Genomic DNA, 26,914 nt, shown 5'->3' on the forward strand with positions numbered 1-26,914 from the left:
ATATACAGAGTACAGTATAGAATACATTACACAGATCTTTCTGGGACAGAAGCTGTATTTTACTTTGGTCAGTATCTTATGGCTAAACTGTTATGTGATGAGAAGCACCAGCATATTGTATAGTGTTCCAGTAATCATCTAGGGAGTTGGTTTGGCATGCCAACTTTCTCTGAAAGAGCACAAGATACACAATGATCTATAGAAATTTGGTGTTAGTCATTCCACGGGAATCATTGGATTCAGGCACAGCTTGACGATAGAGTGATCAAAGGGACCCTGAGTAAGAGCTAATGGAAGAGAAACCTTCCTCTTAAAATTGGATTTTTAGACCATGTAACTGATCTAAAATGAGAGCAATTAATCAGTGAGGCAAGGAATACCAACATGATTAAGAACTTAGATCCAAGAACCTGTGACATGAACACAGAAATACTTATAGTATAGGTCATAGAAGTATTTCGGAAATTCAGAGAAAAAAAGAGATGACTTCTGACTAGATAAAAATTCAGATTATCTAGCAAATGACAAAGTGCCACAAATCTGATGGTACTTCTCTTTCCTTTAATGAAAGGTTTGCTTTATGGGTAATACAGGTTGAGTATTTCTTATTCTAAATGCTTGGGACCAGACATGTTTGGACAAGAAATGAATCCTGCCAGGCCAAGGCAGGCGGATCATTTGAGGTCAGGAGTTCGAGACCAGTTTGGACAATATGGTGAAACCTCATCTCTATTTAAAAATAAAAATAGCTGTGCATGGTGGCACACGCCTGTAATCTCAGGTACTTGGGAGGCTGAGGCAGGAGAATGACTTGAACCCAGGAGGTGGAGGTTGCAGTGAGCCGAGATGGTGCACCACTGCACTCCAGCCTGGGCAACAGGGTGAGACACTATCTCAAAAAGGAAAAAAAAGAAATGTATCCTCCCCTTCTAGCCCATTTCTCCAATGAGCATTTCCCTGAGTGTCATGGTAGTGCTCAAAATTTTTGGATTTGGGAGCATTTCAGATTTTTGGGTTAGGGATATACAACCTGTAAGAGAAATATGTTGTGAAAGCAGCAGTAGCAGTGAATTGACAGAGATGCATCAAATCCGGGTCTTAATACTGGTTTAAGTGAGCATTCGGGTGACTGATGGGATCAGGATTCAGTTTCAGATCAGTTAATTGTAGAATTTGAATTTGAGTCTCTCAGAGTTTACAGCCTTAATGAAGAACAACAAGAATTCTCAGATGAAGATGATGAGGTGTGTCCAGTTACTGATTATTGGACATGGGGAGAGTGGTACAGATTCATTTGACGAAGGTCCTAAAATTGCCTTAGCTGACTTGGAAATGTACTTCATTAAATGAAATTAATCCTCCTCTTCTAGGCCATTTCAACAGGTGTTGGGCCCTTTGTGAGAACTGACTTCCAGAAGATAAAGGGATAGAGGGAAAATAAGCTCAACCTGAGTAGAAGGGGCTTTGATGCTCCTGATTATAAAACCAAACAAAAACCTATAGTGAATTACTCCAAAGAGTAATATGTTCATGTGTGGAGGAAAATGATGAGAGAACTCACATCAGCCTCCCATTCCCAAGAGACTGAGAACTGTTGTCAGCAGGCAACTTCTAATAGCATCATTTAGAGCTGCCAAGAAAATGTCAAAGACCTTGAGTGGAAAGAAACAAACAAGAAAGAAGAAAGTGTGAATCTAGTTTTCTCCTTAATGCCATTGAACTTTGTGTGCTTTAAGATCAACCTAAAAATGATTGCATCAGCCATGGCAATAAAGGGCATCTAATGGAATGTTTTACATGTGCAAAAAAGCTAAAAAAGAGATGAGTCAGTATAAAGACAGCCAGTTCAAATGATTCTGCTTACATCCCCTAGTTGGCCTGTTCATAAAAGTAGAATTTCTATCCATACAACTCTAAATATTAGACAACATAAAAAGTATTATTAAGTTTTTTACATGTATCAAAGCAAAAAAGTATCTCAGCCGACGTGCATTTCTTTTCTTTTGTCCAGTTTACCTACTTTTCTGGGTAGGGGGCAGAGGGTGGTAATAAATATTTTCTTCCTTTTAGGAAAAATTTTATTTCTGTTTATATTTTATATTTGGGTTTCAATGTAATTGGAATTGGATATATAACTCATCCTTTACACCTAAGCCCCTATATTTTAAATCATGTCTACTTTCTTTTAAATGAGAAGTATCTGATTTTTGAAATATGTATGTGTTTGGGGGGATCATTTAAATGTAACTTATTTAATACTTTTCATGTAAGAAGGAAAAGTTTCTGTGAAAAATTTAATATTTAAATTTTAGACCTTAAATCTTCTGATCTTTAGTTTCTCTGCTCTTTCAGAGGCTCTTAAAATACTCTTTTGAGATAAAAAATAAATTGGTAGTTATATTTGGTGCTATGTAAGTAAAAATGTACTTATTTTCCAGTCTCTTCAGTTTGGAAAGGATACGTGGTAATGATGGTGTCAATCAAGGTATCTTTGAGAATATCCATCATTTACTCATAAGATGAAATTTTTAAGGCTCTCTAACAGAATATGGAGTTGTCCTGGGGGGTCCAACCTGGTATCCAGGCCCTTTGTCACACCTGATCTCAGGATTTAGTGAAATCTATTGTTTCTCCTAAGTGGAAAAACAGTTCTAAGACACTTGAAATTTATTGGGCTAGGTTCCATAATTTCTGGTAGTTGCCTATGTTTTTGACCCTTACTTAAGGCAAGTTTAGAAACCAGTGAATTCAGAAAGAGAAACTCAGAAATTTGATAAACAAAATTTGTTCATTTTAAAATTAGCCAGAAAGATTATAACTTCTAAGTGAATTACAAAGTACTCATCACTTTCCTTTAAGAATCATAGGTTCAGAACATAGAATTCTAAAATATCTCTCAAACTGTGTAGATTAAATTATTTACATATTGATATGTGAATCTTCAGCAAAGTAGTGTAAATAACTAGTGTGATTTAGGGTCCCATTATTTTTCCTCCATATATGATCATTGTACATATTCGGGGGTGGACAATAACAAACTGAGCTATAAGTTTAGAATCGAAATGAAGGACAATTTCTCACACCAAATTTATGTGCCAGTTACTAACAATACATTGTTAAAATGAAATACAATACAATACAAACTTTAAAACAATACAAACTTTAAAAATGAAAGCCACACAAATAAATGCCTTATGTATGTGTACATATTTATGTAGATGATGAATGGTTGAACAGAACTTTAGCCAAAGAGTGGTCCTCAACTACAGGAAAGCTTTATTAATTTGAAATTTATAATATTTCTACTAGAACTAAGTAAATTTATCCTGAGGAGAGTAGGTAGTATAAACGAGATTATAAATGATGTATATATTCTGACTATATGTAGCAGTGATTATGCCATTTACAAAACATTCAAATATGGGTGCAAATGTAGTGTCATTACACATGCCAATGTATTACTAAAGTACTCTTGTCTAAATTTTTAGGTTTAATATACATATTATTTATTGATTTACACATAAGCAGTTTGATATGGTTTGGCTGTGTCCCCATCCAAATCTCATCTTGAATTGTAATTCCCATAATCCCCACATGTTGTGAGAGAGGCCTGGTGGGAGGTAATTGAATCATGGAGGCAGTTTCCCTATGCGGTTCTTGTGATAGTGAGAGTTCTCACGAGACCTGATGGTTTTATAAGCGTCTGGCATTTTCCCTACTGCCAACCATTCTCTCTCCTGATGCCCTGTGAATAGGTGCCTTCTACCATGATTGTAAGTCTCCCAAGGACTCCCCAGCCATGTGGAACTGTGAGTCAACTAAACCTCTTTTTCTTCATAAATTACCCAGTCTCAGGAAGTTACTTACAGCAATATAAGAACAGACTTACGCATAGTTTTATAAAGCGATTAAGAAATAAATGAAAGGGAAACTATTAAGGATTATGTAAGGATAACAAGCATTAATGGACCACCCTACTTTTGACTCTAACTTCTTGACATACTCATTCACAGTGGTACACCCCCAGTTCTTATAATCTGGAAAACCTCTACTTACAAAATATAAACACTCCAGTCTTTTACTACAGCTTTCTACACTCCCAGTTTTCCTGTAAGTTTTATCTCAACCTGCCTTTCTTCTGCCCAAGACCTCCCCCTTCTGTTCGTTATATGTTTTCTTTATTTATCTAAATCATAATCTACTCTCACCCCACATCCTTCTTAATCTTGAATACATTTCAATTTAGCCACTGTCTTAACATGTTTTTTTCACTTGTTCTATTATCATTCTCAAGAATCCATCTCACAGAACGTTAATTCTGGATCAAGTTCTTTGTCATCCTTCCCTAATCAAATGAGGTGCATTGTTTAGAGAAAAAACAGAGCCTCAAAAAGTACTGTTTTTTCATATGTATGTTATCTAGCATCAGATTGGCACTCAATACCGACAATCCTGTTTCCTCAGTACATCGTTTCTCACTGTGAGTATAGTGGCTATTTTGAGTCTTGGCCATCTTCCTCAAGCCTTCTACTCATCAACTCTGTAGCCGATTTGGAACTAATCATCCAACATATTTCTGAAAAGATATATGCTATTAAAATATGGTATTTGTCAGCACTAAACACACAAAGGTAAATGTGCCTGTTCTGTCTCTTACATTCACCACAGTGTAAGACAGTCCTCCTTTCTTCAAAAGATTAATTCATTTTCCAGAGTTCTAGAGTTTATAGCCTTCCATCTCCCAAGGGACCTTGCTACATTAATTTTTTTTCTCTTTCTGCAATGTCTTCAAAGAAAAAACTACTAGCTAATATTGGTTAAGGGTATATTGACACACATTTACAGATGAAGAAACTGAGATTTGTCTTAGAAATGTCCCCAACTGAGAAATGCCCAAAGTCCTGCTCTGCTTGAAAATGTAAGAGATAAAGATTAAAATGAGTCATCGGTAGAGAAAAGATTTGCTGTCACATATTGATTGAATCACATAATCATTTAAACAGCTTCAGGTATTTCTCCTCCTCAATAAAATACCACCAAATGATCTGGGAATAATTGTCTCTGTATTTCACATGTCCCAACAATCTAGCTTTACCCTGCTCTGTTCCCCTGACACCTTGATTGTGCTCTGCTTGTCTGTGAGCTCCTTGTTGTCAATAGCACTTATTCTTGATGTTTTTAATCACTTATTGTTATAAAAATGCTCTTTCACTGAGTTTCGTGGCCCCACGTATTTTGTCTTTCCTTCTACCTCTTTGGCTGCTCCTTCTTGGTTTCCTTCACGATGTTCTCCTATTTCCTTAAATGGTTCTTAATTATTGATTCTCAATAGGATTTGGTCCTTGGTCACTTCATCTATTGTGATGACCTTGATCATGACCTATTTGCTGATACTTCCCAGAAGTGCTGAGGAAGATTTGTTCAAGCTCTCATTCACCACCCTCACCTGCACACATGGCTATTCTTAACAGCCCATAGGTGCAGTGTGCTGCAAACTTTTGAGTAAGTAAGTAGCCCTGTAACTGAGGAAGAATGTTGGTTTCCACAGTCCTAACTGTAAAATGTGTAAGCCCATTGGATCCTCAATGTGCTGGGCTTTCCCATCCCCACTTGTGATACAGACTGATAAACAGATTTTCACTCTGGTCCATTTTACCTCTTCATCATCTCCCTCATTGTTACTGGTCTAAAGTTGAAACTATTGTTTTCTGCAGATGTTTTCTGCATTTGATGTTGTAGATGTCCAGATAGTAGCTTGAGCTATCTGAAAATTTCTGCCAATTTGTGAGTTAAATGGAAGAATGGACAGTTCTCAATCTTATAGAATCTTTGAAACAAGAGTTGTAAATAGCAATCTTAGAAGTTTCCTGATTGAAGACTGAGGCCAACTGGCAGAGCTGGGAACTCTAATCTCTTGCTTGCATTCCTGGATTTTCTCCAATTTGAATTTGCAAACATCAAGGGCTGTGCAACAAAGGTACTGTCTGTAGTAAGTCAGCAATGAATAGTGTTAAATCACAGAGTTACCTTGGTTTACCTAGTGAGCAGACCTGGTTTCAAAACCAGCATGCATGTCCCTCTCCTTTTAGTGGCTAGCAGAAAACCAGTATGTACTATAGTGAACAAGCGTTGGATATATCATAAGTACAATTTGCTGCTGTGTTCTTGGATTGGTCTTGAGGTAAGGCAATTTATTCATTGAAAGAAGAAAAGGTCTAGGTTGGAGTGCACGTCTGTTTAATTTGATATTGATTTTCATTTTCTGCCCACCCATTGTCCTTTCATTTCCCTATTGTACTATTTTAGTTACTATAGACTTAAGATAGAATAAGGAAGAAATGGCATATTTAGTGAAAGTGGAAGAGGAAAGTACAGATAAAAACTAAAATAAATGTAATGTCCCAGAGATTTTCACATAGACCTCTGTGTAGTATCTATATTACTGCACGGATCAGTAGTTACTTTCCAGTGAGGACCTACTTTTTGTCATTGGCTTTTGTTTGGTGTTGTTTGGTTTTGTTTTGTTTTTCTGAGTTAGGGTCTTGCTTTGTTATGCAGCTGAAGTGCAGTGGCATGACTATAGCTCACTGCAGTCTCAAACTCCTGGGCTTAAGTGATTTTCCCCTGTCAGTCACCAAAGTCATGCATGTTACAGTCATGCTGGGAGGCTGAGGTGGGCGGATCACGAGGTCAGGAGATTGAGACCATCCTGACTAACATGGTGAAACCCTGTTGCTACTAAAAAAACATACAAATTTAGCTGGGCATGGTGGTGGGCACCGGTAGTCCCAGCTACTCGAGAGGCTGAGGCAGGAGAATGGCACCAACCCGGGAGGCGGAGCTTGCAGTGAGCCAAGATTGCACCACTGCACTCCAACCTGGGCCCAGAGCAAGACTCTGTCTCAAAAAAAACAAACAAAAAAAGATTACAGGCATGAACCACTGTGCCCTAGGACACACTGTGCATACACATATATGTGTGTGTATATATATTACATATGTGTGTATATAATATATATATATCATATATATATATATTATACACACACACACACAGGACACTGATGGGGATGCAATAAACCACCTTGGAAATAAATTTTAATATGGCAACATTCATCAAAATTTCCCCCAAATATATACACATTTGTATTCAAGAATTATTTGTCTTAAGAATGTTTATCTATCAGGATGTTTATATTGTATTGTTTATAATACAAAAAATCAGATAAATACCAACTTAATAACTATGTACTATTTAATTATCATATACTCATATTGTTTAATACAATTTAGTCCTGCCTGAAAATCAGAATAAAAAAGAATACTAAATCATTCAATAATGGAATTTTATGTGCAAAAAGAAGCATATAAAACTGTTATGCCCATAATCAAAATGATGATATCTTAGGTATTTTGTTTTTATTTTATCCTAGCTTTTTAAAATTTTTCTTTAGTAAAAGCATTTTGCTTTTATAACCAGAAAAATTAAGTTGTTTTTAAAGGAAGGCTCATTAGTAATTAAAATCAGAAACATCTAATAGAATAGAATAGGACCAGATGTAAATGTCTATGTTTAGGTGTAAGTACGTGAGGAGATGGAAAAATTTTAATAACTATGCATGATCTTAGTAAGTCAAGGTCATATTTATCTTAACCTGAATGTCAACTTGATCTTAATAAGTCAAATTTTTAGACAACAGTAGGCAATGTCTCCTGACAAGATAAATGCAGTCTGTGAATTATTTTAATATTTCTATTAAGAGAACAGAAAGTACTAGTCCTCTGTACTCTGACTTGGTCTGGCCATATTTGGAGGATAGTGTTTCATCCTGAGACCACGTGTTAAAGAAGATCAACGATTTATAAGTGAATGTGACCAAAATTACATATGACTGCCATGTGGAAAACAGAATTACAAAGGTCTCTAGGGCAGTAGAGCTGGTGCAGGTATTTGTATTGTTTAAATACAAAGTCATGTTTCTCAATATTAGAACTATAAAAAAATGGAACCAGTTTTTCTATCATTATCTTTTTTCAGAAAGTTAGCAGAACAGTATCTGCATGGCCCCCTCGACATGAGTCCTGATCCACAAATAAAGCATATTAGCTCCACCCACCATCCCTCCAAATCTGCAGACTCCTGAGGTCTGTATGGCAAAATCATCTGGGTGTTTTCAAGATTTAGACACTTTCTGTATTATAAGGATTCTTTTCCCATTAATAAAACCTGGAAAAATATCAAAGAAAAGGGGATGAGTATGAATCAGAGAACATAATTACTTTTGTAATATGGCATGTTATAAGACTATTCAAGCAGATGTACATGGAAACAGTTTGCCAAATTATTATACAATAATATTATAAAATATTTTTCTCAATGAAAAAAGTTATGGCTATTAACCTAAGAAAATCCTTTTGGAGTGTATGTGTTCAAACCTGTCTTCAGAAGCTACTTAATATGTAGATAATTACTTATGGGTCTATTTAATGTCTGGCTTTGAATTGCTTTTTCTGTAATTCACAAAAAAGTACAAGTATGCCAGATGGCAATGCATAAGATGAGAATAATTTAATGCTTTCATCCAACAAAGTACTGTAACTTGGCTTTGAGAAAAAAAATTATTTTTTAAGAATAAGTCAGTCTTCACATCTAAATGTATATATGTATGTGTGTGTGTGTATATATATATATATAAATGTATGTACAAATCTATATAGAAATTTTTACATCTGCATTTTGTTTACTCAGTATATTTTGCATATTCATCAATGCAACTTAATGGGCAAATACTTTACAGTGAATTTTGTTTATAACATATTTGTTTATTTTCTAGATACACATTACCAAATAGTGGTGAGAAGATGAGCCTGATAAAAAAATCTGTATTAGACTCATATTTGACAAATGCAATATGGCTATTAATCAAAACAAAGATATTACTATGCGTTAGGGAAAACATATTCAAACCTTTTCATAGAAACTTTGTGGACTGCAGAGTTTTGAAGCATATTTGCTAATAAAATGAACCTGAGATTACACAACATAGACATGTTAAGTAATTATGTCTGCTCCACAAAACATAATTTTGGTCAGTAATAAACTTCATATTTTTTAACATAATAAAAGAATATCATCATTGGGCAAAAATACAAATTCTGATTATCTGTTCTTTGTTATATATGGCTATAGAGTTTAGCCAACATTTTATATTTAGCTGTAGCATAAAGATATCTATTTAACTTTTAGCTAAAAGCAGGGAAAAGTCCTCAAAGTATTTATACTTCCAATGCATTGCTATATTCTACCTTCTAGTTTCTAATTTCACAATAATCAAAATAATCTCCTAAAGCTATCTTCTCTTTAGTGTTTCTCAACAAAACCTCAATCTTTTCTATGCAAAATCAGTGATCTCAGCTAAAATTACAAAAAAACAAATTTATCTTCCTTACATTTCATGTCAAGCAAATTAACCTACTCTCTCCTATTCTCCTCTCCTTTCATTTATCATAGCTCCTTGCTGCCAGTTGGTGAGTATCTGCCATTTCAATCCATTTCATATCATTTTTGCTTTCTTCTGGATCTTCCTTATATTCAGATCCAAGTATATATATTGAATATATATTTGAATACATATTCTACATATTTTAAATTACTAAAAATGTATTGAATGTTTGTATACTGTAGCTAAATTCAAAGGCATCAGTTATTTTCAGAGATTCTCTGTCTTCCACAGGACAGGCTTTGCTACTTTGCCTGAAGCTGGGCTGCCTTTCTCTAATGTTCCCTACTTTAAGGTCTTTTCCATTGAATTTCAAACAACTCTACTTTATCTTTCTTTTTAATTCTAGCTCACAGAGCTAACCTTCCTTGGATCTTCAGTCAGCATCCAGTAGCTGATAGACAAGTAAATTGCCCAATATTTGAGTCAAAGTTGGGTAAAGAATCAAAATAATCTTTAAGATTTTTTTCAGTGTACTGAATTAGTCACCGTTAACAACTGGGTATTAAATTGGGTTTAATCTATTCAAGTGAACCAAAGACAATAAAGACGACATCCCACATACTTAGAAGGCTCAGAGATTGTGTCTCTCTTGCAAAATGTAGGCATAGCAAAATGTAGGCCTACCTAGTTACTTTTGTATTCCTAGGATTCTGGAATCACAGTAGAAAAAAAATAGGCGTAGTGATGCCTACTTGGCATTTGAAGTCACAATGCCAATCTGTCACCATTCAGTAAGCAATATGTAAATCCTGCCTGCAGCTGCAAAAGGGCTCCTGTCTTCAATACCCACTTCATTTATTTGAAAACAAAGCAAAAAACCTCGCTCAACACCTTTTACAGGTATGGTGACTGCTGTTTCTGCAATTGATTAGGCTCTATTTGTTTATATAATATTAAGGAGTATTGCAGGCACCAATCTTTCAAGTTGCCAACCCCAAAACACATTGTTTTCAGTTTCTTTAATGTAATTAATCTGTAGACTTCTGTGCTAGGTTAACTGAATCGATTTTTTTCCTGCCCCCTCCCTCTTTTGTCACTTGACAGCTTGAAACTGGATCTGGAAAAGCTCATTTGCATTCCTGCAGCAAGGCCGGAGAATAAACCGAGCAAACGTGTCTATTTGTGTACTTCAATATATGACTGTGCTTGCTTCAATCAAGACTTATTTTCAGTATCATGGCCAACAAAAGCATTAAACGAGTTTTCTCTAGCATGAATGATAAGCTGTAGAATGCATTTCTTTAATTTTTTTCTGTGACACTTATGGAATGCAATGAAAAATAGAAGCAAGAGTGCAAATCTCACTAGAAATTCACAATGCTGCCTTGCCATTTGAACCCTTTCTCCTTGTTTCCTGACATGTTAAGTGCCTTCATTTTAGTTTAGGTTGTACCTGATTATAAATTTAAAAGGTTACAGTTATATCTCAAAAGTAATTATTTTTAAAAATCAGTATTCCCATTCAACTTCAAAGACTGCATTCTCAACCCAAGATTGTCATTTTATACACTGATATGTCTTGGAAATTGATGCTGGTCTTTACTTCTTAGAATGAAAAATACCTAAAGCATGTTTTTTTCAGGCATTAGTATTGTTTCAACATAATCCCTTCTGAATACTTTTTCTAATTCTTCCCCTATGAAAATACTTGGTACATTTTCATTTAAATTATTTTTTTAACTGTCTCTCATCCTGGGGTCAAATATTTAACTGAAGCCAATTTTTTTTTTTTTTTTTTTACTATAACTTATGTGGCTTCAACTATAAAGTCAACATCTGTATGTGTCCATGTTTCTCTCTCTCTCTGTGTGTATATGTGTGTGTGTGAGAGAAAGAGAGAGAGTCTTTGCGTTTCTGGAAAAGTATGAGTGAAAGAAGAAAATTCATTTTCTCTGTGTTTCATGTAACGCTGTCTTATAACGTTAATGACAGAGATGATGTTCTCAGTTATTTCAGTCAACACATTCTTCTTTTCATAACCTAATCTCCTTCATTTGAAAGAGAAATGTATTTTTAGCCAACTCTCTGGGACCAAGTCATTGATTTATGAATATAAGGTGAAGGACTTCATGAATTTTTTCCTGACCTCCATTTGTCATTTCCTTAGTCATATCTATTTTAAGAAATATAAAACAAATTGTCCTAATAGGGCACATTATCACCTTGATATATCATACAGGAAGGACTCCCTCTGCTTCTTATCACATCCTTACAGAAAATAAGCTTTACACTCTCCTAAGCTGATTTTCTGTATATTCTTTATTATTTTATATTGATGATGACATACATTACTCAAATGCTGATTCAATCTCAGTATTCTTGCAAAAGATTGGAGTAATTCTGTTCAAGTCTTCCGTAGATAAGAACAGACAACAAGAAGCATCTGAGAATTTCTGAGAAATTAATCCCCCAAAGTTGTCCAATATCTAATTCCACTCACTGCTGTTTCTTTACTATGTATGAGTTCATATTCTCCTAAAACTATCAGTTATGTCTTTGAGAGACATCACAACTGTGAGGCCTCAAGCCTCATCCAAAATAAGCATAAAAAATAATAACTTTGCTTTTTAAGGACCTACAACCAGATAGGAAACAAAATATAAAACTTTTCATGTGTATTTTGAAGAAGCTCCATGTAGTCTCATTTTACAGGTGTTTGTAACTACATATAGAAATTATATTTGTCTCTATAGGCTAACACATTATCTCTCTTACACACACACACACACACACACACACACACACACACACACATACACTGCATGAACTACAAAGAAATTCTGGTTGGAGAAAAGTACGAGGACATTAGTTATGACAATCTACTATCTTGGTTAGATACAGAATGAAGATAAGCCAATATGATATTCTAAAAGAACAAATTAGAAGTTGACACAAGATTAGGGTCCACTTCAAGACAAGATATAATGTGATTTATGCAAACAGATGTTAACATGATACATTTTCCTTGTAAGGTATTGCAAGATTTCTTGGGTGGACTTGGAAACTCCAATAATAGAATGGGAACTATCACCTTAATTTGCATGCAGAGACTTGGAGCTCTCCAAAGGGGTTGGTAATGTCAATTCTGTAGAAATAAATGACAGTTTCTTGATGGGACTTGATTGAAGGGAGGCTTGCTAAAAATAAGTTAGCAACTAGGGCTTTGTTAATGAAGTCAAGATGTACAAATAATGACTTTTCTTTGTTTTTGTTATAGCTGAGTATTTATTGTGTCTTATTTGGAGTCCTACATTTTAAGAATATTGACAACTGAAGTTGTGTTAGAGAAGGGTAATCTGGAGGGTGAAATATTTAAATCCCAACTAGAGATGAGGAAGAGCTATTGGTAAGATAATGAATTAATTTGGGTACATAGGAAAGCCATTGTGACAGTTGTTCTACATCTGAAGCACTACCATAAAGAAAATGAATATCCTCATGCACTATAACTTTAAAGAGCAAAACTAGGTTGAATAGCGTAAAGTTGCAATGTTAAAGTTTGTCTCATTTTAAGAAAAAGCGTTGTAACAATTAATAATATCTAACCACACAACATAAGCCTTTTGAAGAACTGTTTTTCTTGTCACTGGGAAAATGCAAGTACAACTGTCAGCTGTGAGGAGCAATGCCAAAAGGAATCCTGCACTGGTAGAAGTAGGAAAGTGAGATTCAAATCTATTTCTAGACCTGAGATGTTAAAATCCTAATAAATCAGACACCTTAGAAATTTGCAATTATCCCTTTGAAAAACTTTAATAGTTAGAAATATATGTGAATGGGCCAGACTCTTACAATTTTTAATATTAAAGAATAAAAAGGTGATTTTAAGAACATTCAAAAGTGGTAATGATCTTGAGTCAGTCCATATTACGTTATGACAAAACTAGGCATAGTTTTTAGCTAAGTTTAGAGAGATATAAAGAAAGCTTATGTGAAAGTCACCATGTCAAGTGCTGAAGTTAACACAAAAATAACCTGGTTCTTCTCAAGGAGATATTTATCTAAAATGGAGACTGGACAAAAAGCATAGAGAGATGAACCTGGAGGTAGAAAAGCTTAAGTTGCTCAAGTAGATACTCAAGATACTAGAGACAAGAATAAACTGGCTGAGGGAAGTATAATATTAGAATGGATATATTATGTAAAGCCAAAACACTCACCAGTGTTTCCAAAGAGGGCTAGAAGATACATCATTCACAAGGCCAAAAGGATGCTTTTGAGGATCACCAGAATTACTAAAAAGTTAAGATGTGGCTCTCTGCAGACCCAAAGGTGATGGTCAGAGAAGTGATTACATAGCTATGTTCATTAACATCTATGATGATTATGAAGCTCTGAAGTAATAGATGGTGTCCCTTGATCACCAGAATCCAGAAGGTTGCAATTCTCATGATGACTGGCAAGATCACATGAACAGCTATGGGGATTTTTCACAGGGAGTTAGAAATATGGTTAATACAACATGGTGCTTCCAAGGGCAAAATAAATGGACAGTCAACAGGGATGCTGCTTAATATATATAATACCTAATTGAAAAAAAAATAAAGCAAGAAGGAGAAATAAGTGACTGAGGATTGTTACCCCAGTGATTTTCAGATTTGGAACCCATTGGCTGAAAGGTAGCCGCATCCCTATGATGAAGGACTCCACAGTTCCATGACAAGTAATTGCTGTGTTGATTCCCTCAGACTTAAATATATAAACTGCTTAGTTAAAATTGCATTTCAAAAGAACAACATATAATTTATTTAGTATACCTATGTCCCCAAATTTGCATGGGACATACATATACTTAAAAGTTATTTATCTAAAATACACATTTAAATGTATCCCATAAATAATCTTGTATCCCTACTACTTTGAGATGTAAAGTGTCATCATGACTCTTCGGTCAAAGTGAGAGCTTTCAGATAACAACTGAGGTTCTGACTCAATTCTGTCTCACAGTGGGCTCACTTGTCTACCTTCAGGCCCATCCAACAATCATTTTCCCAGACTCCAATGCTGAACTGAGATTTAGAAACATGGTAGAGTGACTTATACATTGGGTCCCTGGTCTATGGATTAATAACTGTCATAGACGTAAGGGTCAAATGAAAAGCTATGAAAAAGCTCTTCTACACCTAAGATAGTGTAATTTGTTACAGCAATACTGTACTCACAGTTGACATCATTCTCAATGGTAAAAGATTAAAATATTTCCCTCTAATATCAGGAACAAGACAAGAATGTCTACTTTCACCATTGATATCGAACACTGTACCCCATTCTAGTTAAAAAAAATTAGACAAGAAAATTAAATAGATGCCTCTAAATTGGGGAGGAAGAAGTAAAATTTTTATGTGTATCCAGAGATGACATCATTCTATATAGAAAAAAAAGAGTCTAAAGAATCCATAGAATAGCTATTAGGGCTAGTAAATAAATTCAGCAATGTTGCAAGATATAAGGTCAACATACACACACAAAAAAACTCATCTGTGTTCTACACAATAGTAATAGACACTCTATAAAGGAAATTTAGAAAGTAATGCCGTTTACTATATCATCCAAAAGAATAAAATGCCCAGGAATAAATTAAAGCAAGGACGTGAAAGCCTTGTACACTGAAAACATTTTTGAAAGAAGTTAAAGAATAACTAAATAAATGATAAGACATCTCATTTTCATAGATTGGTGACTTAATATTCTTAAGATAACATTACTCAAAGTAATCTACAGCATCAATAAAATCCCTATCAAAATTCCAGCAGTCACTTTGCAGAAATAAAAAAGCCAAACATCAAACATGTAATTGTGAGAGCCCCTGAACAGCCAAATAATCTTAAAAAAATAAAAAAAAAAGAGGATTCACAGTAAATTCACCAAAACACCATGATACTAGCATAAGGATAGTCATATAGACCAATATAATAAGAAAGAACATCCAGACATAAGCCTATATGTTATGAGTTGTGTTGTGTCCTCCCATAATAAAGAAAAATACGTTAAAGTACTAGTCCCCAATTCCTCAGGATGTCATTTTTTTGGAAATAGGGTATATTAATCCATTCACTGCTATAAAAACATAGCTGAGATGGGGTAATTTATAAAGAAAAGAGATTTAATTGATTCACAGTTAGGCAGAGATTAGGAGTCCTCAGGAAACTTACAATCATGATGGAAGGGGAAGAGGCACATCTTACATGGTGGCAGGCAAGAGAGAGAAGAGTGTGGAGTGAAGAGGGAAGTGCCTTTTATAAAACCATCAGATCTTGTGAGAACTTACTATCATAAGAACATTATGGGGGAAACCACCACCATGATCCATTCACCTCCCACCAGGTCTCTCCCTAGACACCTGAGGATCATGGGGATTACAGTTCAAGATGAGATTTCTGTGGAGAAACAGCTAAATCATATCATAGTGTTACCGCAGATATAGTTAAGATGAGATCATACTGAAGTAGGGTAGGACTCTAATCCAATACAGCTAGTATTCCTATAAGACAACCATATGAAAACACAGACACACAGAGAACCATGTGTGTCTGTGCATCATGTCTGAACACCAAGTAGTGATGAAGACAGAGATTGGAGTTATGCAGCTGCAACCAAGGAATGACAATGATGGCCAGCAAACCACCAGAAGCTGGAGAAAGTCAAGGTAGGATTCCTATATAGCTTTTAGAGGAACTATGGCCCTGCCAACACCTTGATTTAAGATGTCTAGCTCCAGAACTATGAGACAGTAAATTTCTCATGTTATAAGCCACCAAGTTCATGGTATTTTGTTACTGCAGTCCTTGAAAACTAACACACCATGTATCTATGGCTAACTGATTTTTGACTAGGTATCAGAATTCAATTAGGAAAAATAGTTTCTTCAACAAACGGTGCTAGAAAAACTAGATATCCTATCTTATTGTATGCAAAAATTAACTTAAAATGGATCAGCAGCTTAATTATTAAAGCTAAAACTATAAAATTATTCAAAGCAAATGTAAAGGTGATTCTTCGTGACTTTGGATTAGGTAACGAACTCATTACACCAAAAACAAAAAAAAAAAAGAAAAAAAAACAAACAAGTTGGACCTCATTGAAATTAAAAACATTGTGCATCAAAAAATATCAAGAGTGAGAAGACGATTTACAGAATGCAAGAAAAAATTAGCAAATCTTATATCTAATAAGCACTAGTATCTAAAATATATCAAGAACTCTTTCAACTCAACAACAAATAAACAACCTAATTTAGAAATGAGCTAAAGGCTTGACTTGACATATCTCCAAAGAAGATATTCAAAGGTCCAATAAGCACATAAAAACATGCTCAACATTATTAGTCATTAAAGAAATGCAAATCAAAACTACAAAGAGATACCATTTCACATCCACTAGGGTAGTCATAAATAAAATGAAAAATATGTATTGGCAAGGGTGTAGAGGAATTGGATCTCTTGTACATTGACAGTGGGAATGCAAAATGATTAATCTGCTGTGGAAGAGGATTAGGTGGTTCCTCAAAAATTAAAAATGGTATTGCCATATGACTCTGAAATTCTACCCCTAGTTATATACCCCCAAAATGAAAATAAACACTCATACAAATACATATATATTCATGTTTATAGGAACACTATTCGCAATAGTCAAAGGGTAAAACCAACCCACATGTCCAACCATAGACACGTGGATAAATAAGTTGTGTTATATACAAACAATGGAATATTATTCAGCCATAATAAAGGAATGAAGCACATACTGCAACAGGAGTAAACCTCCAACACTTAAGGTCACATATCCTATGATTCTATTTATATGAAATATACATTATAGATAAATCCACAGAGACAGAACACAGATTGTTGCTTACCAAGAGTTGAGGAAGAAGGTAAAATGAAGAGAAACTGCTTAATATATTTTAACTTGGAGTCTTAGGAACGTATTAAACTAGATGTATTGCTTGCACATTACTGTGAATATACTGAATGCTATTTAATTATTTGTTTTTAAATGATTATCTTATGTTTTGTGAATTTTGCATCTATAAAATTTTTAAATAATATTGTATTAATATATTCTGGAGGAGATGGCAGAGGTTAGTTCAACCTTTAAAGACCCAAAATATACAGCTGTGCTGATTCCATTTATGTCTTCATTTAATTCAATAACCTGGCCTCTGTAGAAACTGGATGAATCACGGAGAATGACTGTGTTCTATGATAGACTTAATTAAGCAGTAGTGCCAGTTGCAGATGCAGCACTGGATGTGGTATGATTGCTGAAACAGATTAATAAGACCTCAGGTATGTGGTATATAGCCATTGATTTGGCAAATGTGTTCTTTTCCATTTAAATTAGTTAAGAGGATAAGAAACAGTTTGCATTTATGTGGTACAGAACAATATTTATTTACAATTATGCCTCAGGACTATGTTAAGTCTCTTGCCTTCTGTCACAATATAGTCCTAAGAGATCTAGACCACCTGGACATATCAAACAGTATCATCCTGCTGCATTACACAAATGACATCATGCTGAGTTGGCAAGATAAGAAAGAAATGGCTAGAACTCTGGAGGCCTTTGCAGGATATGTGCATTTCAAAGGAGAAATACAAATCCTACAAAGATTCAGGGACTTGACACTTTAGTAAAATTTAGAGAGATTTATTGCTCAGGAGATTGCCATGATATTCCTTTCAAAGTAAACAACAAATTGCTGCATCTTGCATCTTCCACCAAAAGCAAGGAAACAAAGCATCTGGTAGACCACTTTGGGTCCACAGGTAGTATACCCACATGTAAGAATAATTACTAGAGAAGATGAAAACCTCTCAGATTTCCTGGAGTAGAGAAGAACACTACAGTAAACTCAGGTTGCAGTGACATCAGTGCTGCCTCTTGGGCCATGTGATTCTGTTGACATTATGGTGTTGAGAAGTAATGTGGTATGGAGTTCATAGCAAGCTCAAGTGGGAGAATCACAATGCCATCTCCTGGGATACAGAGCCGTGGTATCCACCACAGAGAATTAAAGCACTTTAAGAAATAAATATAGTTTGACATGTCCCTGGGCCCTATTCAAGATAGAACACTTGAACATGGGACACAAAGTGGCAATGCCTTGAAATTTCCGATTATGAGTTGGAGTCTATCAGATCCACCAAGTCATAAAGTCAGATAGGCCTGGCAATAGCTTCCCATCATAAATGAAAATGGCACATCAAGGAATGAATCTGAGCAAGATCAAAGGGCCCAAGTTCTGCTCATGAGTACATACTTCCAGACCCTGTGTCATCTGCTGGAGTTGCACCAGTGTCTTTCCATCTTCTTGCAACCAGCTGAAGGAAGAGGAAGCAGCTGTACTTGGTTTATAGATAGTTCAGCTTTAATGGGAGAGCACAAACTGAAAATGGTCAGTGACTATAGATCCTCATTCAGTGGCGGTGCTTAAAAACAGCCAAGAGTGATAACTTTCCAAATGGGCTGAGCTATGAACAGTTAACCCAGTCATCCATTTTTGTGGAATGAGAAATGGTGTCATGTCAAGGTTATAGGAGGAAAAGAACTAGAAGTTTGGAGACATCTTCCAGACAGAAGCATGTGTATGGTCATATGGAAGTGGGAACAAAATGATATTTTCGTTACACATTAACCCCATCATGAAAGTATAGATCATGGAAAAGACACTGAACCATTAAATAGACATTGTGACTTACCCTTTGTCATCAGCCACCCCACAATGGGCATGATGAATACATGAATGGGGTGATCATGATGACAAAGTCACAGGTTATAAATGGGCCCAACAAGATGAACTCCCACTAACCAAGGCAGATCTATTGACACCTCTGAATTTCTCCTTTTCAGTAACAGAGACCAATGCTAAACACCCATTACGGCACTATTCCTCAAGGAGATTGACTGCCTGGTGAGAAATTAATTACACTGGGTACCTTCTATCCTGAAAACAGTGCTACTCATGCTCACAGGTATGATAAATGCTTGTTTTGGGTATGGGCTTACTTCTACCCACAAAGCCATAGCCAGCATCACTATCTGGAGGCTTAGAGAGTGCTTATGGATCAACACTCTGTAAGCCTCCTATACACATATCAGCAGATCAGGGGACTGACATGAAATGAAGGCAAGGAAGGAGATGCTGGAGCGGTCCATGAATGGGTGACATGCTTCAGAATACAGTGTACTTATTAAAACAAATATCTCTCTATATGGTGCCCTGTCACCTATAGGAAGAATACATGTGTTCAGAAACCAAAAGATGGAAGCATGAACAGCTCCACTTACCAATGCTCCTTATGATTCATGGGGGGAATTTATGATTTATGTCCCTATAACTCTAGGCTCTGCAGGGTTGAAGGTCGTGGTCTCCAAACAGGTACACTCTTGCAAGGGGACACGGCTAAGTATCTTACTGAATTAAAAGTTACATTTGCTACCTGGGTGCTTTGGACTTCTTCCACTCAGGGAACAGCAGGCAATAAAAGGAGTCACCATATTGGCAGGGGTAATTAACTGGAAGCAGCAGGAGATAATGCTCCTTATACACAAGATGGGAGCAAGGAGAAATACCTGAAGTGATACACTGGGAAACTCCCTGGTACTTCCTTGCTCCATTATAACTGTGCATGGATATGTCCAGCAATGCAGACCTGAAAGTAGAATGGCCATCAAAGCTTCAGAGCCCTCAGATAAAAGTGTGAGTTGCACCACCAGATGAGACATCTAGACCTGCTGAAGTGATAGCTGAGGGTGAGGGAAATATAGAGTGGAGAAGGGAGGGAATGAGTGTCAGTGATGACCAGTGATCATCTGCAGCAATGAAGCCTCTAGTTAATCAGATTCACTGTTTTTCTGAGTTTTTACTCAGATAAGAGGGCCACAAAAGACACACGGAGGAGCTCCTCCCTACGCCCATGTAAAAATGCAGATCTGAACAGTGCAAGAGGAGCGTGGCAGCCAAAAGAATGTGCACTGTCCTCTGACCACAGAGAGGAAAACTGACTGAGGACCTCTGCTGCTGAATGCTGAAATCCATTGCCAAGATGTCCTGAGATCACGCCTCTCTTGGGCTGATTCCAGCCAATGATGGACAGTGGCACAAGAGTACTGATAACTTCTACATATCAATATTTAAAAAAATCAATGGAACAATAGATTAGGGAGATAATCAGGCACTTATCAAAAATGGAAAATAAATAACATGTAAAACTGCTCAATCATTAATAATCAGGGTTCTCAAATAGATACAACACTATGTCATTTAACAATAATTGAATTGACAATAGTTGTAATAATTATAATGAGGATGAAGAGGAGGAGAAGTAATAGTAATATCACAATTTCAAATGTCGGTTAGGGTGTGAGGAAATAGAAACTCATATATGTGGTGGTATAAGGTGATCCAATTATTTGGAAGAGCAATATAACAAAACCTAGTGCAAAGGTATCTACTTCCTAAAACCTAGTGCTTCAGCCATGGTTCAGTTGAATACTGTGAAAACACATCTAGACATCTGGAAGAGAAAGCAATTCAAAACATGAATGTAGAGGCATATAACATTTTCAGAGAGTATGAAGGAAGAGACCCTAGGCAGGGCTTTTAAGAATCACTCCTAGGCAATGTCTGTTATCTGGTTTACCAGGGATGCTGCTGTCCTGCCACAATGAGTTCAGTGGGGAATCAGGATGTCGTCCAATGAAATATACTACTAGATAGCTGTTATCCCAGGGGCACGATGCTGTCACCACAATGTCAGCCCCAGGGCCGCAACACATCAGCTAGTTCATAGGCAAAATAATGTGCTCTGCACCCTGCCCGTGGGTGGGACAGTGGAAAGTGGGACATTGTCTGATGCTGGAATAAAACAAGGAAAACGTCTCTGTGCCTACTTGTTAGCAGAGCAGCCCAGCCTTCACCCTTTTTTTTTTTCTTCCAAATCTCCACGTGACCATCCAACTGGGAAATCTAAAACACATCTGCAACTACAGACAGAAGTGAGTATACAACTTTCCAGGTATTGTGAGATGGTCAAGTAAACAAGAGAAGTTTAAATTGGAAGGTAAGCACCAAGCTAACTAAATCCACCTCATTCAACAATTTCACTTCTAAGCACACAACCTAGAGAGCTGTTTATGCACAAGGAAAGTTGTGTTGTTTTGGATGGCTAATTCCTTCATGTTTTAGATATTTATTACAGGATGTTAAGGATCCCTTGCCTCCCAGTACCAACTTCCAGCAGCATCCCTCAGCCATCATGATGAACAAAATGAACATAAACATTTTCAAATGCCCCTGAGGAAGACAGTTACATACTCCAGGTGTGAACTTTTTCCATTAAGGATTTCCATATTTACCCATTCAGATTCATAGCAGCAGCATCAATTACAGTGAAAAATTAGAGACTAATTGTCCATCAATAATGGAATAAAATAGATACATTCAGCTGTATAAGTTTAAGCAATTAAAATGAATAAGCCATCTGTATGTATCCATAACAATAATCCTTGAACAGATAATATTTTGTGGGAAAAAAAACAAGGTTGTAAAACAGTTCCTATTAGATTGGCACAAAAGCAATTGTGTTTTTTGCCATTAAAAGTAATGCTTGTTTTTGGGTATGGACTTACTTTTACTCACAAAGCCATAGCCAGCATCACTATCTGGATGCTGAGAGAGTGCTTGTGGATCAACACTGAAGTAAATACAGCTCCAATATACTTTGACAAAATTAGCCTTTTAAGCCAGTATGGGTCCTGTCTGAAGAATAGAAAGGCCTGTCACTATATTTTTTTTGTTAACCAAAAAAATACAAACTGTTTATATTTTTTTATGTAATGTTTTGAAATATTGTGGAATGGCTAAATTGAGCTAATTAACATATGCATTACCTCAGGTACTTATTTTTGGTAGTAAGAACATTTATAATCTTCTCTCAACAATTAAAAAAAGTTTATTGTTATTAACCGCAGTTATCATGTAGTACAATAAATCTTTTGAACTTATTCCTCCTATCTAACTGAAATTTTTTATCATTTGATCAACATTTCCTCAATGACCCACCACCACACTGGGAAACCAATATTCTATCCTCTGCTTTTATGAGTTCACCTCTTCTAGATTCTACATATAAGTAGGGTCACGTGGTATTAATCCTCGTGCATGGCTTATTTCATATAACATAATGCCCTCTAGTTTCATCCATGTTGATAAAAATGACAATATTTTCTTCTTTTTTGAGGCTGAATAGTATTCCACTGCATATATGTCATATTTTATCCATTCATTTGTTGTGGGACAGAGGTTGATTCTGTATCTTAGCCATGCATATCGTGCAGCAACGACATGGAAATACAGCTATCTCTTCGTGATACTTATTTTATTTCCTTTTGGACATATACCCAAAAGTGAGATACTGGATTATATGGTAGTCCTATGTTTAATTTTTTGAGGAATCTCCATACTATTTTCCATAATGGCTGTTTTCAATAACTTACATTCTCCCCAACAGTGTACAAAGGTTTCCTTTTCTGCACATCATCCTCAAGACTTTTCAACCTGTTTATGTCAGCCATCCCAACAGGTGTGAGGTAACATCTCATTATAATTTTAATTTGCATTTTATTGATGATTAGTGGTGTTGACCATTTAAAAAAATATATCTGTTGGCTGCTTGTTGGTCTTCTTTTGAGAAATGTCTATTCAGGTCCTTTGCCTATTTTTAAAGTCAGGTTATTTGTTTTTTTGGTAATGAGTGGTGTGAATTTCTTATATATTCTAGGTATTAACCCCTTATCAAGTGTGTGGTTTGGGCCAGGTGTGGTAGCTCACGCCTGTAATCCCAGCACTTTAGGAGGTCAAGATGGGGGGATCACTTGAGCCTAAGGGTTCAAGGCTGCAGTGAGCCATGATTGTATCACTGTACTCTAGATTGGGTGACAGAGCAGATTGTGTCTCAAATTTTTTTAAAAAGGAAGAAAAATGGTTTTCAAACATTTTCATCCATTCTATAGGTTGTCGCTTCATTCTATTGGTTGTGTAACTTACCATGCAGAAGCTTTTTAGTGTGATTCAATCCCATTTGTCAATTTTTGCTCTTGTTGCTTATGCTTTGGGAATATTAAAAGAAAATTATTGTCCAGACCAAAATCATGGAGCTTTCTCCCTATGTTTTCTTCTAATTGTTTTACAGATTCAAGTCTTACATGTAAGTCTTCAATCCATTTTGTGTAGATTTTTGTATACGGTGTGGAATAAATGTTTCATATTCTTCTGCATGTGACTATACATTTTCCCAACACAATTTATTGAAGAGATTGTCCTTTCCCATTGTGTAATCTTTGCATCTTTGTGAAAAAGCTATTGACCATAAATGCACGAACTTGTTTCTGTGCTATCAGTTATGTTGTTGGTGTATATTTCTGTTTTTATGGCAGTGCCATGCTGTATTGATTACTATAGATTTGTATGATATTTTGAAATCAGAGACTGCGATGCCTCCAACTTTGTTTTTTTCGCTCAAGATTGTTTTTGTTACTTGGGGTCATTTGTGGTTTGATATTAATTTTATGATTTTTTTCTATTTCTGTGAAAAATGACTTTGGAATTCTGATAGGTTTGCATTAAATTTGTAGATTACTTTGGTCAATTTAATAATGCTCAAATGGGCATTTTAATAATATTAACCCTTCCAATCCATGGACATAGGATACTTTTTTTCACTTATTTTCTGTGTTAATGTCTTTCATCAGTGTTTTATAGTTTTTTGTGTACAAGTCTTTTATTTCCTTGGGTAAATGTATTCCTAAGTATTTTATTTTATTTTATTTTGTAGCCACTGTAAATGGAATTGCTTTCTTGATTTTTTTTTCAGACAGTCATTGTTAGTGTATAGAAATGATCCTGATTTTTCTTTGTTGATTTTATTTTTTGCAACTTTACTCAGGACATTTCTTACTTGTAACAGGTTTTTTTTTTTTTCAGTAGTCTTTAAGGTTTTCAATATATGAGATCATGTTGTCTGCATCAGAGACAATTGAACTCCTTTCTTCCCGATTTTGATGTCTTTATTTCTTCCTCTTGGCCAATTGCTCTAGCTAGAACTTTCAGTACTGGGTTGAATAGAAATGATGAGATTAAGTATTCTTATCTTGTCTTGCTCTTAGAGGGAAAGCTTTCAACTTTTCATCATTTAGTATAACGTTATCTGTGAGTATTATGTTAAGTGAAGTAAGTCAGGCACAGAAAGATAAATAGCATATGTTCTCACTCATATGTAGGAGCTAAAAAAAAAAAACTTGATCTCATATAGGTAATGAGAAGCATGGAGTAGAGATAAGAATGGTGGTCACCAGCAGCTGAGAAGTATAGGGGGCAGAGGGGACAAAGTTTGTTAATAAGTACAAAATACAGTTAAATTGAAGGAATAAATTCTACCATTTGATAACACAGTAGGGTGACTATAGTTAACTAACTTTATAGTATAGTTCAAAATAGATAGAAAAGAAGATTTAGAATATTCCCATCACAAAAAAATAATAAATATTTGAGGTGATGGTATCCCAATTACCCTGATTTAATTATTACACATTGCATGTATCAAAAATGCATGTACCTGATAAATATGTACAAATATTATCTATCAATTAAAAAGAAAGATTTCAAATAGAAAAGATAATGTTACATTTCAACAAACTAGAAAAAGAAGAACAAACTAAACCCAGAGGAAGCAGAGAAACAACATGGATCAGAGCAGAAATAAATGATATAGAGACTAGAAAAAGCAGAAAAGATCCAGGAAACTAATTATTTGGCTTTTTGCAAAGATAAATAAAATTGAAAAGCTTTATGCAGACTAACAGAGAAAAGGAAAAAAAAAGACTCAAATAAAATAATACATGAAAGAGGGAACAAGCCATACCACAGAAATACAAAAGATTATGAGACAAGTATCCACAATTATATGCAAAATGTGAAATATCCTGTAAAAAATGTTAATCCCTAGACACATATAAACTATGAAGACTTTTAGAAAATCTAAACAGACTAATAATTAGTAAGGAGGTTGAATCTGTAACAAAAAGTCTCCCACCAAAAAAAAAAAAAATTGCCAGGACCAGATGGCTCCACTGTTGAATTCTACAAAATACGTTTAAAAGGGCTAATACTTAAACTCCTTCAAAAAAATTGAAGATAATGGAATACTTCCAAACTCATTTTACAGGGCCAGAGTTGTACCCTGATTCCAGAGCCAGACAAGAACACTATACAAAAGAAAACCACAGGCACTGATGAACATAGATGCAAAAATCCTCAACAAGATACTAGCACACCGAATTCAGGAGTGCATTAAAAGGATCATTCACCATGGTCAATTAAGATTTATTCCACGGATGTAAAGATAGCTCAACATAAACAAATCTATAAATGGGAAACACTGTATTAACAGAATAAAGAACAAAAATCATATGATCATCTCAATAGGTGCAGAAAAAAGCAATTGACAAAATTCATCGTCCTTTATGATAAAAATTCATACAAATTAGGTATAGAAGAAATGTTCTCATCACCATTTGTTATTTTTTGGCAGGTCTATTGACTTCAAAATGACTAGTCTAGAATTTACAAGGTATCACAGAGCTTAACAGTATTGGTACATACCAAATATGATAATATTTGCACAGTACACTGTGGTAATTTGATGAGGCTGTTTGAGGTTAGAGGTGACTAGCTCATGGGCTTTGGCTGCCTCTAGGCCTGTTCTAGCCTCCACAGGGGATGAAAGAATCAATACCACAAGCAATGTTAACCCATTGGATGCACAATCTTTGTCGAGATCTATATTAACAAAGATCAATAATGAACAAAGATCACAGTGGTCTCACAGCTTATTCTGCCAAATCAGACTATTTCTTAAAGCAGTTGTGTTTTAGAGACTAATGTGACCAATATTTCCAAATCAAATAAATACATATAGAAGAAATATTCTACAAAGGTCATCACCGGCCAGGCATGGTGACCCCCAGCAATTTGGGAGGCCGAGGTGGGTGGATCACCTGCAGTCAGGAGTTCTAGAACAGCGTGGCCAACATGATGAAACCCCATCTCTACTAAAAAGATACAAAAAAGTTAGCCAGGTGTGGTGGCATATGCCTGTAATCCCAGGTACTTGGGAGGCTGAGGCAGGAGAATCGCTTGAACCCAGGAAGTGGAGAGCAAGACTCCATCTCAAAAACACACACACACACACACACACACACACACACACACACACACAAAGGTCATCCCATGTAAAATCCACTTTTGGATAGGCAGCTACTACCTGCAAGCTAAGTGAAGTGCTTGGTACACCTAAATTTCTGTTGATGTTAATAGAGATCTGTTTTCATTGTTATAGGTCCCCTACTGA

At 35.6% G+C, this 26,914-nt stretch overlaps 1 long non-coding RNA gene across 1 annotated transcript in view; it reads left to right on the forward strand.

The window, feature by feature from the left end:
- Positions 1–19,344: 19,344 nt before the first annotated feature.
- The window catches only part of LOC131381062 (uncharacterized), an 89,164-nt gene continuing 81,594 nt past the window's right edge, over positions 19,345–26,914 (forward strand). The window contains exons 1-2 of the long non-coding RNA XR_009209496.1: positions 19,345–19,477; positions 21,498–21,568. This is a non-coding gene — a long non-coding RNA (uncharacterized LOC131381062). The remainder of the gene's footprint in view (positions 19,478–21,497; positions 21,569–26,914) is intronic.

The sequence above is a fragment of the Hylobates moloch genome, unplaced genomic scaffold (assembly GCF_009828535.3).
Source record: "Hylobates moloch isolate HMO894 unplaced genomic scaffold, HMol_V3 SCAFFOLD_13, whole genome shotgun sequence".
Classification (NCBI taxonomy): Eukaryota; Metazoa; Chordata; class Mammalia; order Primates; family Hylobatidae; genus Hylobates; species Hylobates moloch.